Below are 17677 nucleotides of genomic sequence, written 5' to 3' on the forward strand. Positions count from 1 at the left end.
GCCCTGTTCAGGTTACCAGAGTCACTAGAGTGGTCTGTAACCTCTCTACGGCCCTGTTCAGGTTACCAGAGTCACTGGAGTGGTCAGTAACCTCTCTCTGGCCATGTTCAGGTTACCAGAGTCACTAGAATGGTCAGTAACAGGTCTCGAGCCCTGTTCAGGTTACCAGAGTCACTAGAATGTTCTGTAACAGCTCTCTGGCCATGTTCAGGTTACCAGAGTCACTAGAGTGGTCTGTAACCTCTCTACGGCCCTGTTCAGGTTACCAGAGTCACTAGAGTGGTCTGTAACCTCTCTATGGCCCTGTTCAGGTTACCAGAGTCATTAGATTGGTCTGTAACAGCTCTCTGGCCATGTTCAAGTTACCAGAGTCACTCAGGGTATTCTGGTAACCTATAGAGACACAAGCACCAGTACACACTTTCCCAAACCATCACCCTCCTCACCCTTCAAGACTGATTCAGACTGTTCTAGCCTAAAATCTATTGACTTGTGTATCATGTGGTTACCAATACCAATATAAAAAATGGATCACAAATATTTTTAGAGCAAATCCACATGTTGATGCAGACAAGATCAGCTAAAGAGAAAAAAGCCCCGCAATCCCTTAAAATACCACTCTAAACTCCAGGAACTGATTGTATTAAGACTGTCATGGCAACACCAGCACCAGCACCTGCACCATGCTATCATGCTTTCAGCTGCAGTTGTTTTTTCCTGTGAGCTCTGAGCGGGGAACAGGATGCTGTGGGGAACGATGAGCGGGGAACAGGATGCTGTGGTGAACGATGAGCAGGGAACAGGATGCTGTGGGGAACGATGAGCGGGGAACAGGATGCTTTGGGGAACGATGAGCAGGGAACAGGATGCTGTGGGGAACGATGAGCAGGGAACAGGATGCTGTGGGGAACGATGAGCAGGGAACAGGATGCTGTGGGGAACGATGAGCAGGGAACAGGATGCTGTGGTGAACGATGAGCAGGGAACAGGATGCTGTGGTGAACGATGAGCAGGGAACAGGATGCTGTGGGGAACGATGAGCAGGGAACAGGATGCTGTGGGGAACGATGAGCAGGGAACAGGATGCTGTGGTGAACGATGAGCAGGGAACAGGATGCTGTGGTGAACGATGAGCGGGGAACAGGATGCTGTGGTGAACGATGAGCGGGGAACAGGATGCTGTGGTGAACGATGAGCGGGGAACAGGATGCTGTGGTGAACGATGAGCGGGGAACAGGATGCTGTGGTGAACGATGAGCGGGGAACAGGATGCTGTGGTGAACGATGAGCGGGGAACAGGATGCTGTGGTGAACGATGAGCGGGGAACAGGATGCTGTGGTGAACGATGAGCGGGGAACAGGATGCTGTGGGGAACGATGAGCGGGGAACAGGATGCTGTGGGGAACGATGAGCGGGGAACAGGATGCTGTGGTGAACGATGAGCAGGGAACAGGATGCTGTGGTGAACGATGAGCAGGGAACAGGATGCTGTGGTGAACGATGAGCGGGGAACAGGATGCTGTGGGGAACGATGAGCGGTGAACCGGATACTGTGGGGAACGATGTGCGGGGAACAGGATGCTGTGGGGAACGATGAGCGGGATTTCCATCTGCCCAACTCTGCTCACATATTGTGATCTACAGTAGACAATTTATTGATGGAGAGAGCAGACTGCATTACAAGGAGAGTGACACAGACCAGTATTTTTAAAAATCTTAATTCAAGCTTCTCAACATAGTTATATCAAATCAAATCAAATGTATTGGTCACATATGTGTTTAGCAGATGTTTTGCGGTTGTAGCGAAATGCTTGTGTTTCTAGCTCCAACAGTGCAGTAATATCTAACAAGTAATATCTAACAATTTCACAACATATACCCAATACACACAAATCTGGAATGAAATTAAGAATATATAAATAAATGGATGAGCAATGTCAGAGTGGCAAAGACTAAGTTACAGTAGAAGAGAATAGAATACAGTATATACATATGAGATGAGTAATGCAAAACATGTAAACATTATTAAAGTGGCCAGTGATTTCAAGTCTATGGATATAGGGCAGCAGCCTCTAATGTGCTAGTGATGGCTATTTAAAAGTCTGATGGCCTTGAGATAGAAGCTGTTTTTCAGTCTCTCGGTCCCTGCTTTGATGCATCTATACTGACCTCACCTTCTGGATGATAGCGGGGTGAACAGACAGTGGCTCGGGTGGTTATTGTCCTTGATGATCCTTTTTGGCCTTCCTGTGACATCGGGAGCAGTAGGTGTCCTGGAGGGCAGGTAGTTTGTCCCTGGTGATGCGTTGTGCAGACCGCACCACCCTCTTGAGAGCCTTAAGGCTGTGGGTGGAGCAGTTGCCGTACCAGGCAGTGAAACAGCCCGACAGAATGCTCTCAATTGTGCATCTGTAAAGTTTGTGATGGTTTTAGGTGCCAAGTCAAATTTCTTCAGCCTCCTGAGTTTGAAGAGGTGCTGTTGTGTCTTCTTCACTAAACTGTCTGTGTGAGTGGACCATTTGTTTGTCAGTGATGTTTACGCTGAGGAAGCTTTCTACCTTCTCCACTGCAGTCCTGTCTATGTGAATAGGGGCATGCTCCCTGCTGTTTACTGGAGTCCACGATCATCTCCTTTGTTGTGTTGATGTTGAGTGAGAGGTTATTTTTCTGGCACCACACTCCCAAAGCCCTCACCACTCTCCCAGAGCCCTCAGTGTGCGGTCAATCACGGTTTACAACATTTCTAAATCCTCCTACCCATCGTCACTTCCTGTTGTATGCGGAATGAAGAAGAGCTCGGTTTTGTTTGTTTGGAATGTTTGTTGTTTAAAGGTATATTGGAAAGTTCTTGGTAGCTACCTAGCTTCTTATGTTGGATCCTGCGATGCAGATTGTCACGCCTTGGTCTTACTATTTTGTGTTTTCTTTAATTATTTGTTCAGGCCAGGGTGTGACATGGGTTTGTGTGTTGTGTTTCGTATTGGGGTTTGTAGTATTTGGGATCGCGGCTGATTAGGGGTGTTGTATAGGCTTGGCTGCCTGAGGCGGTTCTCAATCAGCAGTCAGGTGCTTCTCGTTGCCTCTGATTGGGAACCGTATTTAGGTAGCCTGAGTTCGCTTTGTCTTTCGTGGGTGATTGTTCCTGTCTCTGTGTAGTTTCACCAGATAGGCTGTATTAGGTTGGTGGGTGATTGTTCCTGTCTCTGTGTAGTTTCACCAGATAGGCTGTATTAGGTTGGTGGGTGATTGTTCCTGTCTCTGTGTAGTGTTCACCAGATAGGCTGTATTAGGTTGGTGGGTGATTGTTCCTGTCTCTGTGTAGTGTTCACCAGATAGGCTGTATTAGGTTGGTGGGTGATTGTTCCTGTCTCTGTGTAGTGTTCACCAGATAGGCTGTATTAGGTTGGTGGGTGATTGTTCCTGTCTCTGTGTAGTGTTCACCAGATAGGCTGTATTAGGTTGGTGGGTGATTGTTCCTGGCTCTGTGTAGTGTTCACCAGATAGGCTGTATTAGGTTGGTGGGTGATTGTTCCTGTCTCTGTGTAGTTTCACCAGATAGGCTGTATTAGGTTGGTGGGTGATTGTTCCTGTCTCTGTGTAGTTTCACCAGATAGGCTGTATTAGGTTGGTGGGTGATTGTTCCTGTCTCTGTGTAGTTTCACCAGATAGGCTGTATTAGGTTGGTGGGTGATTGTTCCTGTCTCTGTGTAGTTTCACCAGATAGGCTGTATTAGGTTGGTGGGTGATTGTTCCTGTCTCTGTGTAGTGTTCACCAGATAGGCTGTATTAGGTTGGTGGGTGATTGTTCCTGTCTCTGTGTAGTTTCACCAGATAGGCTGTATTAGGTTGGTGGGTGATTGTTCCTGTCTCTGTGTAGTTTCACCAGATAGGCTGTATTAGGTTGGTGGGTGATTGTTCCTGTCTCTGTGTAGTGTTCACCAGATAGGCTGTATTAGGTTGGTGGGTGATTGTTCCTGTCTCTGTGTAGTTTCACCAGATAGACTGTATTAGGTTGGTGGGTGATTGTTCCTGTCTCTGTGTAGTGTTCACCAGATAGGCTGTATTAGGTTGGTGGGTGATTGTTCCTGTCTCTGTGTAGTTTCACCAGATAGGCTGTATTAGGTTGGTGGGTGATTGTTCCTGTCTCTGTGTAGTGTTCACCAGATAGGCTGTATTAGGTTGGTGGGTGATTGTTCCTGTCTCTGTGTAGTTTCACCAGATAGACTGTATTAGGTTGGTGGGTGATTGTTCCTGTCTCTGTGTAGTGTTCACCAGATAGGCTGTATTAGGTTGGTGGGTGATTGTTCCTGTCTCTGTGTAGTTTCACCAGATAGGCTGTAATTAGGTTTCACGTTCCATTTGTTGTTTTTTGTATTTATTAGTTAGTTCATGTATCGTTCCGTCATTTGTTTTCATTAAAGATCATGATTAACCACCACGCTGCATTTCGGTCCTCTCCTTCAACAAACGAAGAACGCCGTTACACAGATGGCATAATTTGCAGGGACTGCTTGTATCTTTCCAGTGATCCTGCCGACCAAGGACAGATCTGAGGAGCTATTTGGCGTCGCAGCTAGCCTAGCTGCTAGCTAGCTGGACATCAAGCTAGTGAGGCGATCTTGAATGCAGCCCGCAACGCGGTTAGTCATTGTGGCTGGGACCACGGATTGTCCTGGGTTTGTGGCTGTCTAGATCCCTGCTGTTTGCTGTTGTCAATTTTCCACGTGAACTGCCCTGAACAGCGAGGAGTAACAGCCTAACATATGTTGCCATGACAAAGACCAAAGAAGGTGGGAGTACCGTCCCAGGTGACAGGCCCAGGGCGATAGTGGTCAAGTTCCTGAGGTTCAAAGAAAAGGTAGCTGTTCTGGGAAGAGCCAAGAACTTGAGAGGAACGTATACCTTCTTCAATGAGGACTATCCTGAAGCTGTGCGCCAGAAGAGGAAAGAACTGATCCCAGCCATGAAAGCTGCCAGAGCGCGTGGGGACATTGCGTACATCTGCTACAACAGACTAATTGTCCACCCTCCCTCCCAGAAGCCTGGAAGGGATGAGTGAGCCAAGCCTATGGGTTCGTAGACTCAACCCCACAGCACACACACACATACACCAATTGATTAATAATTAGGGCTAGGTACCTTTTTTCTCCATTTCTGCCTGAATGATGTGCCCAAAGTAACCTGCTTGTTGCTCAGGTCCTGAAGCCAGGATATGCATATCATTGCGTACCATTGGAAAGAAAACACTTTGAAGTTTGTAGAAATGTTAAAATCATGTAGGAGAATATAACACAATAGATATGGTAGGAGAAAATCCAAAGAAAAACCAACCAGAGTTTTGACCATGTTCTGTTATAATCTCCACCCGGCACAGCCAGAAGAGGACTGGCCACCCCACATAGCCTGGTTCCTCTCTAGGTTTCTTCCTAGGTATTGGCCTTTCTAGGGAGTTTTTCCTAGCCACCGTGCTTCTCCACCTGCATTGCTTGCTGTTTGGGGTTTTAGGCTGGGTTTCTGTACAGCACTTTGAGATATCAGCTGATGTACGAAGGGCTATATAAATAAATTTGATTTGATTTGTTTTTGGCTCCCATCATGCAATACCTATGGCTTCCACAGGGTGTCAGCAGTCTATGTTCAAGGTTTCAGGCTTGTAACTTCCAAAACAAATAAGAAATATCAGTTTTAGTAGAGGGACACAGTCTTGGAAATTCGTGTTTGTGCGTGACATGAAGACAGGATGCACCTGCTAAAATCAATTTCCCATTAAACATACTTCTTTCCCTAATAAATATTATAGTTTGATTACATTCTGAGGAGTAAATAGAAATGTATTTTGACCTGTTGAAACAAAATTTAGGGGTAGATTTTTGGATTCATTTCTCTGTATGTTGAACGAGTGGATTACTCAAATCGATGACGCCAACTAAACAGACCTTTTGGGATATAAAGAAGGATTTTATCTAACAAAGCGACACTCCATGTTATTGCTGGGACCCTTTGGATGACAAATCAGAGGAAGATATTCAAAAAGTAAGTGAATATTTAATCGCTATTTGTGAATGTATGAAACCTGTGCCGGTGGAAAAATATTTTGATGTGGGGAGCCGTCCTCAAACAATCACACACAATGTTTTCGATGTAATAGCTACTGTAAATCAGACAGAGCAGTTAAATTAACACAAATTTCAACCGATATAAGACACTTATGTACCTAAATGTTTAATATCCATAATTTATATGATTATTTATTTGAATTGCGCGCCCTCCAGTTTCACCGGAAGTTGATCTGCTAGCGGGACCCCTAGGCTGTTGAATGTATATTTTTATATCTTGCTTTGTCTGCTCTTTTCAATATTATGTCTATCTCTGATCAGCTACCCAGGAAAGGACAGAAAATAGCTCCTATTAATATATGTAGCCTTAGAAATAAGGTTCATGAAATCAATAACTTGATAACATCAGAAAACATTAATATATTATCCATTTCTGAGAATCACTTAGATAATTCATTTGATGATACAGCAGTAATAATATGAGGATATAACATCTATAGAAGAGGCAGGCATGCTTATGGCGGAGGTGTTGCTGAATGAACCACATCTCTGTAATGCTTATGGCGGAGGTGTTGCTGAATGAACCACATCTCTGTAATGCTTATGGCGGAGGTGTTGCTGAATGAACCACATCTCTGTAATGCTTATGGCGGAGGTGTTGCTGAATGAACCACATCTCTGTAATGCTTATGGCGGAGGTGTTGCTGAATGAACCACATCTCTGTAATGCTTATGGCGGAGGTGTTGCTGAATGAACCACATCTCTGTAATGCTTATGGCGGAGGTGTTGCTGTATATATTCAGAACCACATCTCTGTAATGCTTATGGCGGAGGTGTTGCTGTATATATTCAGAACCACATCTCTGTAATGCTTATGAGGGAGGTGTTGCTGTATATATTCAGAACCACATCTCTGTAATGCTTAGAGAAGATCTTATGTCAAGTGTTGTGGTTGCAGGTTCACTTGGCATATCTATATATAGCCTTTTCCTTTGGGGTGTTTCTATAGGCCACCAAGTGCTAACAGTCAGTATCTAAATAATATGTGTGAAATGCTTGATAGTGTATATGATGTAAACAGAGAGGTCTACTTTCTTGGGGACCTGAATATTGACTGGTTTTCATCAAGCTGTCCACTCAGGAGGAAGCTTCTCACTGTAACCAGTGTCTGTATTCTGGTTCAGGTTATTAATCAACCTACCAGGGTGTTTACAAACACTACAGGAACAAGATCATCCACATGTATCGATCACATTTTTACTAGCATTGTTCTAAAGCTGTATCTGTTCCCATTGGATGCAGTGATCAACGTATAGTGGATATATACAGGAAAGACAAAGTTCCAACATCTGGGCCTAAAATAGTGTATAAGAGATCATACAAAAGATTTTAGTGTGACCCTCATGTGGATGATGTTAAAAATATTTGTTGGTCTGATGTGATTAATGAGGAGCATCCAGACACTGCACTTGATGAATTTATGAAATTGCTTATACAAATTATTGATAAACATGCACCTGTTAAGAAACTGACTGTTAGAACTGTTAAGGCTCCATGGATTGATGAGGAATTGAAAAACTGTGTGGTTGAAAGAGATGGGGCAAAAGGAGTGGCTAATAAGTCTGGCTGCATATCTGACTGGCTGACATACAGCACATCTGACTGGCTGACATACAGCACATCTGACTGGCTGACATACAGCACATCTGACTGGCTGACTGACTACAAATTATGTGACTAAACTCAAGAAAAAGAAGAAGAAACAATGATATAAAGAATGATGGGAAAAAACTTGGAGTAATTAAAATGAAATTATGTTCAACTCCATCTTTCATCCAATCAGATGGCTTATTCATCACAAAACCATTTGACATTGCCAATTATTTTAATGATTATTTCATTGGCAAAGTGGGCAAACTTAGGCAGGAAATGCCCACGACAAACAGTGAGGCATTGTATTCATGCATAAAAAAAACTAATAATGAAAGAAAAGCAGTGCAAGCTTGAATTTTGTAAAGTGGAAAAGTTAGTTAGTAGTGGTGGAAAAATGTATTGTTAACGATCAATAATGACAAACCTCCTGGCATTGATAACTTAGATGGAAAGCTACTGAGGATGGTGGCTGACTCTATAGCCACTCCTACTGACTCTATAGCCACTCCTACTGAGGATGGTGGCTGACTCTATAGCCACTCCTATCTGTCATATTTTTAATCTGAGCCTAGAGAAAAGCCTTTGTCCTCAGGCCTGGAGGGAAGCCAAAGTAATTCCGCTACCCAAGAGTGGTAAAGCGGCCTTTACTGGTTCTAACAGCAGACCAATCAGCTTGCTGCCAGCTCTTAGCAAACTGTAGGAAAAAATTGTGTTTGACCAAATACAATGCTATTTCTCTGTAAACAAATTACAAACAGACTTTCAGCATGCTTATAGAAAAGGGCACTCATCATGTACTGCATTGACACAAATGACTGATAATTGGTTGAAAGAAATCTCAAAGTCTTTGATATTATTGACCATAACCTTTGATATCATTGACCAACCTGTTGTTGAAAACACTTTAGTTCTATGGCTTTTCAACCTCTGCCATATCGTGGATTCAGAGATATCTATCTAATAGAACTCAAAGGGTTTTCTTTAATGGAAGCGTCTCAAATGTCAAACATGTAAAGTGTGGTGAACCGCAGGGCAGCTCTCTAGGCCCTCTACTGTTTTCTATTTTTACCAATGACCTGCCACTTGCATTAAACAAAGCATGTGTGTCCATGTATGCTGAGGATTCAACCATATACTCATCAGCAACCACAGCTAATGAAGTCACTGAAACCCTTAACAAAGAGTTGCAGTCTGTTTTGGAATGGGTGGCCAGTAATAAACTGGTCCTGAACAAATAATACAAATAGTTCTGTAGTCTAATCTTGATTATTGTCTAGTCGTGTGGTCCAGTGCTGTAAGGAAAGACCTAGTTAAGCTGCAGCTGACCCAGATCAGAGCGGCACGTTTGCTCTTAATTGTAATCAGAGGGCTGATATAAATACTATGCATGCCAGTCTCTCTTGGCTAAGAGTTGAGGAGAGAGAAAGCATACAGTATTATATAGAGCCCTTATTGCATGAAACTTCCTACCATCTCATATTGCTCAAACAAATAGCAAACCTGGTTTCAAAAAAATTAAAGCAACCTCACCGCACGACGCCTCTCACCTACTTGACGTAGATAGTTTGTGTGTATGTATTGATATGGAGGCTACGTGTGCCTTTTTAAAATGTATGTAGTTCTGTCCTTGAGCTGTTCTTGTCTGATGATGTTCTGTATTATTCCATTCTGTATCATGTTTCATATTGTGTGTGGAACCCCAGGAAGAGTAGCTGCTGCTTTTGCAACAGCTAATGGGGATCCTAATAAAATACCAAATACCCCCTCTCTGTAGGTAGTCTCGTCATTGTTGATATTCAAGTCTACTACTGTCGTATTGTCTGAAAACTTGATGATTGAGTTGGAAGCGTCATGGGTGAACAGTCGCAGTCATGGGTCATCGCAGTCATGGGTGAACAGGGAGTACAGGAGTGGGCTGAGCACACACCCTTGTGGGGCCCCAGTGTTGAGGATCAGCGAAGTGGAGGTGTTGTTTCCTACCTTCACCACCTGGGGGCGCTGCACGTCAGGAAGTCCAGGACCCAGTTTCTGTTTTGCAACATTTTCTAAAAACTTGTTCTCACTTTGTCATTATGGGGTAGCATGTGTGGATGGGTGAGACTTAAAAAAAATATTCAATCCATTTTGAATGCAGGCTGTAACACAACATAATGTGGAATAAGTCAAGGGGTATGAACACTTTCTGAAGGCACTGTAAATGAATATGCGCAATTTAATCATGTATGTCAAATATGTAATTTGAAAACACATTATGTTAAATGCACTGTGTGGGAGTATCCCTAAACTTGCCAACATATAAACAGAGCTGTGAATGGATCAGTGGTTCACCAATCAGGGTCTTGATGGGTTGGGCATCAGTAACAAGATGTGATGTATAATGAAACATTTGATTTGGATAATGTTTATTTGGGATTCATTTGAAATGTGATTTCTGCATTTTAACCCTCTGAATCAGAGAGGTGCAGGCGGGCTGCCTTAATCGAAATTCACAACATCAGTGTTAACTTCCTTGCTCAGGAACAGAATAACAGATTTGTATCTTTTTACCTTTGATCCAGCAACGTTTTGGGTACTGGCGCAACGCTCCTACCCTAAAGGTTACCTGCCACCCCTAATGCCCTCTGCCCTCCTCCACTCTAATCTATGGATTTCACATGACTTGGCAGGGGAGCAGCCATGGGTGGGCATTGGAGGGCATAGGCCCACCCACTTGGCAGATAGGCCCAGCCAATCAGAAGGAGTTTTTCCCTGAAAAAGGGCTTTATTACAGACAGAAATACTGGACACTCAAACATTAGGGTAACATTACAAAAACGTTCTTTCTATGTAGAATTGTTAACTGGGAGGTTAGGGGTTAGGGTTTAAGGTATGGATGTCCCAAGGATCCCAGATAGCACTGACAGTTCTCCTACATCCAGTCCCTTTTGTAGGAGCACTCTCTGTCATCACATACTGTACATCCATGATAAGACCTTCAGCAATGGGACACTGCCGAGCTCAGCTACTGATACCATGGTGTCCTGGCTTTTCTCAAACTCGGTCCTCGGGACCCCAAGGGTCCACACAGCTGATACAAATAATCTACTAATTGTCAAGCTGTGTAGTGTTAGGGGGCAAAAAAAACAAAACGTGCCGCCCTTGGGTTCTCGAGGACCGAGTTTGAGAAACGCTGGTGTAGACCACACTCGAATCCTTGTGTCCTCTCTCTCCTCGCATCCTTCTCAAAACGGGTCTGAGGTCTCTTCTTCTAATGCATTTTGAGAAGGAAGTCAAGGACATAAAGAATTGAGAAGAGACTAATTAAGGAAGTGCCTTGGAGACCGAACTCTCAGGTCTCCTCATCCAGAATGAAGTTGTGAGTAAAATATAAATATTGTGTAGTACCTAGTTCAACCACCAGGGGACAGTGTTCTTCCACACAAAACACCAGAGCTCCTCTCCATCCCTGTAACACTGAGAAAGTAAATCAAAAATGTAGGACATTTCTGTTTTGTTTGTGTTTTTTTTTCTTCTTTCTTCTCCTTTGTGATTGGTTGGAAGTCATTCAAAAAAACGTCAAGCGGGCGGTGGATGTCTGTGATGTGGTGCCTTATCTCTGTGCATGTGTTTAGGTTCAGTCTTGTGGCGCCTGGCCCAGTCCAGTTCTGCTGGGATCAACACAAACACACACGCACAGTGTCCGGGCCACAGCTCCGGGCCTGGCTACAGTTCAGCTCTCCGCTCCATTACCCCCTTTACGGAGAGAAATGACATCTACTCCAGCCACATCTGAATCCCTTTAAGAAATGACATCTACTCCAGCCACATCTGAACCCCTTTAAGATAAACGCTTGATTACATTAGCCACCATTTAGATGGGGAGGGGAGGAGGGGGGGGGGGGGGGGGGGGGTGAAAAGAATCTTGGCAGTGGAGTGAAACTGTAGGAGAGGAAAAAGATTTTCCTGGAATAAAAATAAATGATTAATTGTGGCTTTTTCCCCTGGTCCGTACTGTGGAAATGCCTCATCTGTAGATCTATAAACTGTGGTGACTTCATTTGTATGTGAGTGACCATTACTCAGATCAGATGTGGGTTCTCATGGGAATGGAGATCTAGAGATCCCTCCTTTTACCGTGGCAAGAAAAAAAGTATGTGAATCCCTTTTGGATTTGCCTGGATTTACCTGGATTTACCTGGATTTACCTGGATTTACCTGGATTTCTGCATCAATTGGTCATAACATTTGATCTGATCTTTATCTAAGTCACAACAACAGACAAACACACAGTCTGTTTGAACTAGTAACACAAACAATTACATGTTTTCATGTCTTTATTGAACACACCGTGTAAACATTCACAGTGCAGGGTGGGAAAAGTATGTGAACCCTTGGATTTAATAACTGGTTGACCCTCCTTTGGCAGCAATAACCTCAACTAAACGTTTTCTGTAGTTGTGGATCAAACCTGCACAACGGTCAGGAGGAATTTTGGACCGTTCCTCTTTACTAAACTGTTTCAGTTCAGCAATATTCTAAATATGTCTGGTGTGAAACGTTCTCTTGAGGTCATGCCACAGCATCTCAATCGGGTTTAGGTCAGGCATATTTTCTTCTCTTGAAGCCATTCTGTTGATTTACTTCTGTGTTTTGGGTTGTTGTCCTGTTGCATCACCAAACTTCTGTTGAGCTTCAATTGGCGGAAAGATACATTATCCTGCAAAATGTCTTGATAAACTTGGGAAATCATTTTTCTGTCGATGATAGCAAGCTGTCCAGGCCCTGAGGCAGCAAAGCAGCTTCAAACCATGATGCTCCCTTCACCATACTTTACAGTTGGGATGAGGTTTTGATGTTGGTGTGCTGTGCCTTTTTTTCTCCACACATAGTGTTGTGTGTTCCTTCCAAACAACTCAACTTTAGTTTAATCTGTCCTCAGACCTCCAGAGCCTCACTCTCCAGAACCTCCAGAATCTCTCTCTCTAGAACCTCCAGAACCTCTCTCTCCAGAGCCTTTCTCTCCAGAACCTCTCTCTCCAGAACCTCCAGAGCCTTTCTCTTCAGAACCTCTCTCTCCAGAACCTCCAGAACCTTTCTCTCCAGAACCTCTCTCTCCAGAACCTCCAGAACCTTTCTCTCCAGAACCTCTCTCTCCAGAATCTCCAGAACCTTTCTCTCCAGAACCTTTCTCTCCAGAATCTCCAGAACCTTTCTCTCCAGAACCTCCGGAATCTCTGATCTATAAAGCTTTTTCATACTTGATTGTTTTATTGTTATGATCCGATATGGTTTGACTCCATTGGTCCACACTGCAGCTCGTGAATCGCTAAATGACTGCCCGCTGATGGGTCTAAGGATGTTTCTGCCCTGAATGGCACCCTACTCACTTTATAGTGCACTACATAGGGTTAACCCATAGGGCTCTGGTCTAAAGTAGTGCACTACATAGGGTTAACCCATAGGGCTCTGGTTTAAAGTAGTGCACTACATAGGGTTAACCCATAGGGCTCTGGTTTAAAGTAGTGCACTACATAGGGTTAACCCATAGGGCTCTGGTTTAAAGTAGTGCACTACATAGGGTTAACCCATAGGGCTCTGGTTTAAAGTAGTGATTAATTGGGTTAACCCATAGGGCTCTGGTTTAAAGTAGTGATTAATTGGGTTAACCCATAGGGCTCTGGTTTAAAGTAGTGCACTACATAGGGTTAACCCATAGGGCTCTGGTTTAAAGTAGTGCACTACATAGGGTTAACCCATAGGGCTCTGGTTTAAAGTAGTGATTAATTGGGTTAACCCATAGGGCTCTGGTCTAAAGTAGTGCACTACATAGGTTTAACCCATAGGGCTCTGGTCTAAAGTAGTGCACTACATAGGGTTAACCCATAGGGCTCTTGTCTAAAGTAGTGCACTATATAGGGAAATAGGGTGACATGTGACATGGTCTGTACACTGCAGGACTGATGTGTCTGTAGCTGTTGCTGTTGCTATAGAAGAGGCTTGGACTTGAGACAAAGCTGAGTGTGCCTATATACACACACACACACACACAGACACGCACGCACGCACACACACACACACACACACACACACACACACACACACACACACACACACACACACACACACACACACACACACACACACACAGACACAGACACAGACACAGACACAGACACACACACACACACACACACACACACACACAGACACACACACTTCCCTCTACCTGCCTGCCTGCCCCCCCCCTCGGAGACAGCCCTGATTGGCACAGTTAGAATCGGGTTGAAAATAAATAACCCCTGCCTGCCTGCTTCTCAAAGTTACACATTGATTAAAATACAAACGCAGTGATTGCGTAAAGCCATTTACAGAGAGCCTACAGAAGAACAGACAGTAGGGGGTTGATGTGGGCAGGTTGGTATTTGTTGGGATGACCCATGAGCAGGGAGGCAGCTCTGCAAAGCCATTACAGAGAGCCTACAGAAGAACAGACAGTAGGGGGTTGATGTGGGCAGGTTGGTATTTGTTGGGATGACCCATGAGCAGGGAGGCAGCTCTGCAAAGCCATTTACAGAGAGCCTACAGAAGAACAGACAGTAGGGGGTTGATGTGGGCAGGTTGGTATTTGTTGGGATGACCCATGAGCAGGGAGGCAGCTCTGCAAAGCCATTACAGAGAGCCTACAGAAGAACAGACAGTAGGGGGTTGATGTGGGCAGGTTGGTATTTGTTGGGATGACCCATGAGCAGGGAGGCAGCTCTGCAAAGCCATTTACAGAGAGCCTACAGAAGAACAGACAGTAGGGGGTTGATGTGGGCAGGTTGGTATTTGTTGGGATGACCCATGAGCAGGGAGGCAGCTCTGCAAAGCCATTTACAGAGAGCCTACAGAAGAACAGACAGTAGGGGGTTGATGTGGGCAGGTTGGTATTTGTTGGGATGACCCATGAGCAGGGAGGCAGCTCTGCAAAGCCATTACAGAGAGCCTACAGAAGAACAGACAGTAGGGGGTTGATGTGGGCAGGTTGGTATTTGTTGGGATGACCCATGAGCAGGGAGGCAGCTCTGCAAAGCCATTACAGAGAGCCTACAGAAGAACAGACAGTAGGGGGTTGATGTGGGCAGGTTGGTATTTGTTGGGATGACCCATGAGCAGGGAGGCAGCTCTGCAAAGCCATTTACAGAGAGCCTACAGAACATGACAGTAGGGGGTTGATGTGGGCAGGTTGGTATTTGTTGGGATGACCCATGAGCAGGGAGGCAGCTCTGCAAAGCCATTTACAGAGAGCCTACAGAACATGACAGTAGGGGGTTGATGTGGGCAGGTTGGTATTTGTTGGGATGACCCATGAGCAGGGAGGCAGCTCTGCAAAGCCATTACAGAGAGCCTACAGAAGAACAGACAGTAGGGGGTTGATGTGGGCAGGTTGGTATTTGTTGGGATGACCCATGAGCAGGGAGGCAGCTCTGCAAAGCCATTTACAGAGAGCCTACAGAACATGACAGTAGGGGGTTGATGTGGGCAGGTTGGTATTTGTTGGGATGACCCATGAGCAGGGAGGCAGCTCTGCAAAGCCATTACAGAGAGCCTACAGAAGAACAGACAGTAGGGGGTTGATGTGGGCAGGTTGGTATTTGTTGGGATGACCCATGAGCAGGGAGGCAGCTCTGCAAAGCCATTACAGAGAGCCTACAGAAGAAGAGACAGTAGGGGGTTGATGTGGGCAGGTTGGTATTTGTTGGGATGACCCATGAGCAAGGAAGCAGCTCTGCAAAGCAGTCACTAGCTGGCACAGTCACAAAACCATACAAGTCTGATTATAAACCTGACCTTAACCTTAACCTTAACCATGCATACACGCATACACACACTATACTACCTCAATTGGGCCGACCAACCAGTGCTCCCAGCACATTGGCTAACCCGGGCTATCTGCATTGTGTCCCGCCACCCACCAACCCCTCTTTTACACTACTGCAACTCTCTGTTCATCATTTATGCATAGTCACTTTAACCATATCTACATGTACATACTCCCTCAATCAGCCTGACTAACCGGTGTCTGTATGTAGCCTCGCTACTTTTATAGCCTCTCTACTGTATATAGCCTCTCTACTGTATATAGCCTCTCTACTGTATATAGCCTCTCTACTGTATATGGCCTCACTACTATATATAGCCTCTCTACTGTATAAAGCCTCTCTACTGTATATAGCCTCTCTACTGTATATAGCCTCTCTACTGTATATAGCCTCGCTACTGTATATAGCCTCTCTACTGTATATAGCCTCTCTACTGTATATAGCCTCGCTACTGTATATAGCCTCTCTACTGTTTATAGCCTCACTACTGTATATAGCCTCTCTATTGTATATAGCCTCTCTACTGTATATAGCCTCTCTACTGTATATAGCCTCTCTATTGTATATAGCCTCTCTACTGTATATATCCTCTCTACTGTATATAGCCTCTACTGTATATAGCCTCTCTATTGTATATAGCCTCTCTACTGTATATAGCCTCTCTATTGTATATAGCCTCTCTACTGTATATGGCCTCTCTACTGTATATAGCCTCTCTATTGTATATAGCCTCTCTACTGTATATAGCCTGTCTACTGTATATAGCCTGTCTACTGTATATAGCCTCTCTATTGTATATAGCCTCTCTACTGTATATAGCCTGTCTACTGTATATAGCCCCTCTACTGTATATAGCCCCTCTACTATATATAGCCTCTCTACTGTATATAGCCTCTCTACTGTATATAGCCTCTCTATTGTATATAGCCCCTCTACTGTATATAGCCTCTCTACTGTATATAGCCTCTCTATTGTATATAGCCTCTCTACTGTATATAGCCTGTCTACTGTATATAGCCTGTCTACTGTATATAGCCTCTCTATTGTATATAGCCTCTCTACTGTATATAGCCTGTCTACTGTATATAGCCCCTCTACTGTATATAGCCCCTCTACTATATATAGCCTCTCTACTGTATATAGCCTCTCTACTGTATATAGCCCCTCTACTGTATATAGTCTCTCTACTCTATATAGCCCTTCTACTGTATATAGCCTCTACTGTATATAGCCTCTCTACTGTATATAGCCTCTCTACTGTATATAGCCTCTACTGTATATAGCCTCTCTACTGTATATAGCCTCTCTACTGTATATAGCCTCTCTACTGTATATAGCCTCTCTACTGTATATAGCCTCGCTACTTTTATAGCCTCTCTACTGTATATAGCCTCTCTACTGTATATATCCTCTCTACTGTATATAGCCCCTCTACTGTATATAGCCCCTCTACTGTATATAGCCTCTCTACTGTATATAGCCTCTCTACTGTATATAGCCTCTACTGTATATAGCCTCTCTATTGTATATAGCCTCTCTACTGTATATAGCCTCTCTATTGTATATAGCCTCTCTACTGTATATAGCCTCTCTACTGTATATAGCCTCTCTATTGTATATAGCCTCTCTACTGTATATAGCCTGTCTACTGTATATAGCCTGTCTACTGTATATAGCCTCTCTATTGTATATAGCCTCTCTACTGTATATAGCCTGTCTACTGTATATAGCCCCTCTACCCTATATAGCCCCTCTACTATATATAGCCTCTCTACTGTATATAGCCTCTCTACTGTATATAGCCTCTCTATTGTATATAGCCTCTCTACTGTATATAGCCTCTCTACTGTATATAGCCTCTCTATTGTATATAGCCTCTCTACTGTATATAGCCTGTCTACTGTATATAGCCTGTCTACTGTATATAGCCTCTCTATTGTATATAGCCTCTCTACGGTATATAGACTGTCTACTGTATATAGCCCCTCTACTGTATATAGCCCCTCTACTATATATAGCCTCTCTACTGTATATAGCCTCTCTACTGTATATAGCCTCTCTATTGTATATAGCCTCTCTACTGTATATAGCCTCTCTATTGTATATAGCCCCTCTACTGTATATA

The sequence above is a fragment of the Oncorhynchus kisutch genome, linkage group LG26 (genome assembly GCF_002021735.2).
Source record: "Oncorhynchus kisutch isolate 150728-3 linkage group LG26, Okis_V2, whole genome shotgun sequence".
Lineage (NCBI taxonomy): Eukaryota > Metazoa > Chordata > Actinopteri > Salmoniformes > Salmonidae > Oncorhynchus > Oncorhynchus kisutch.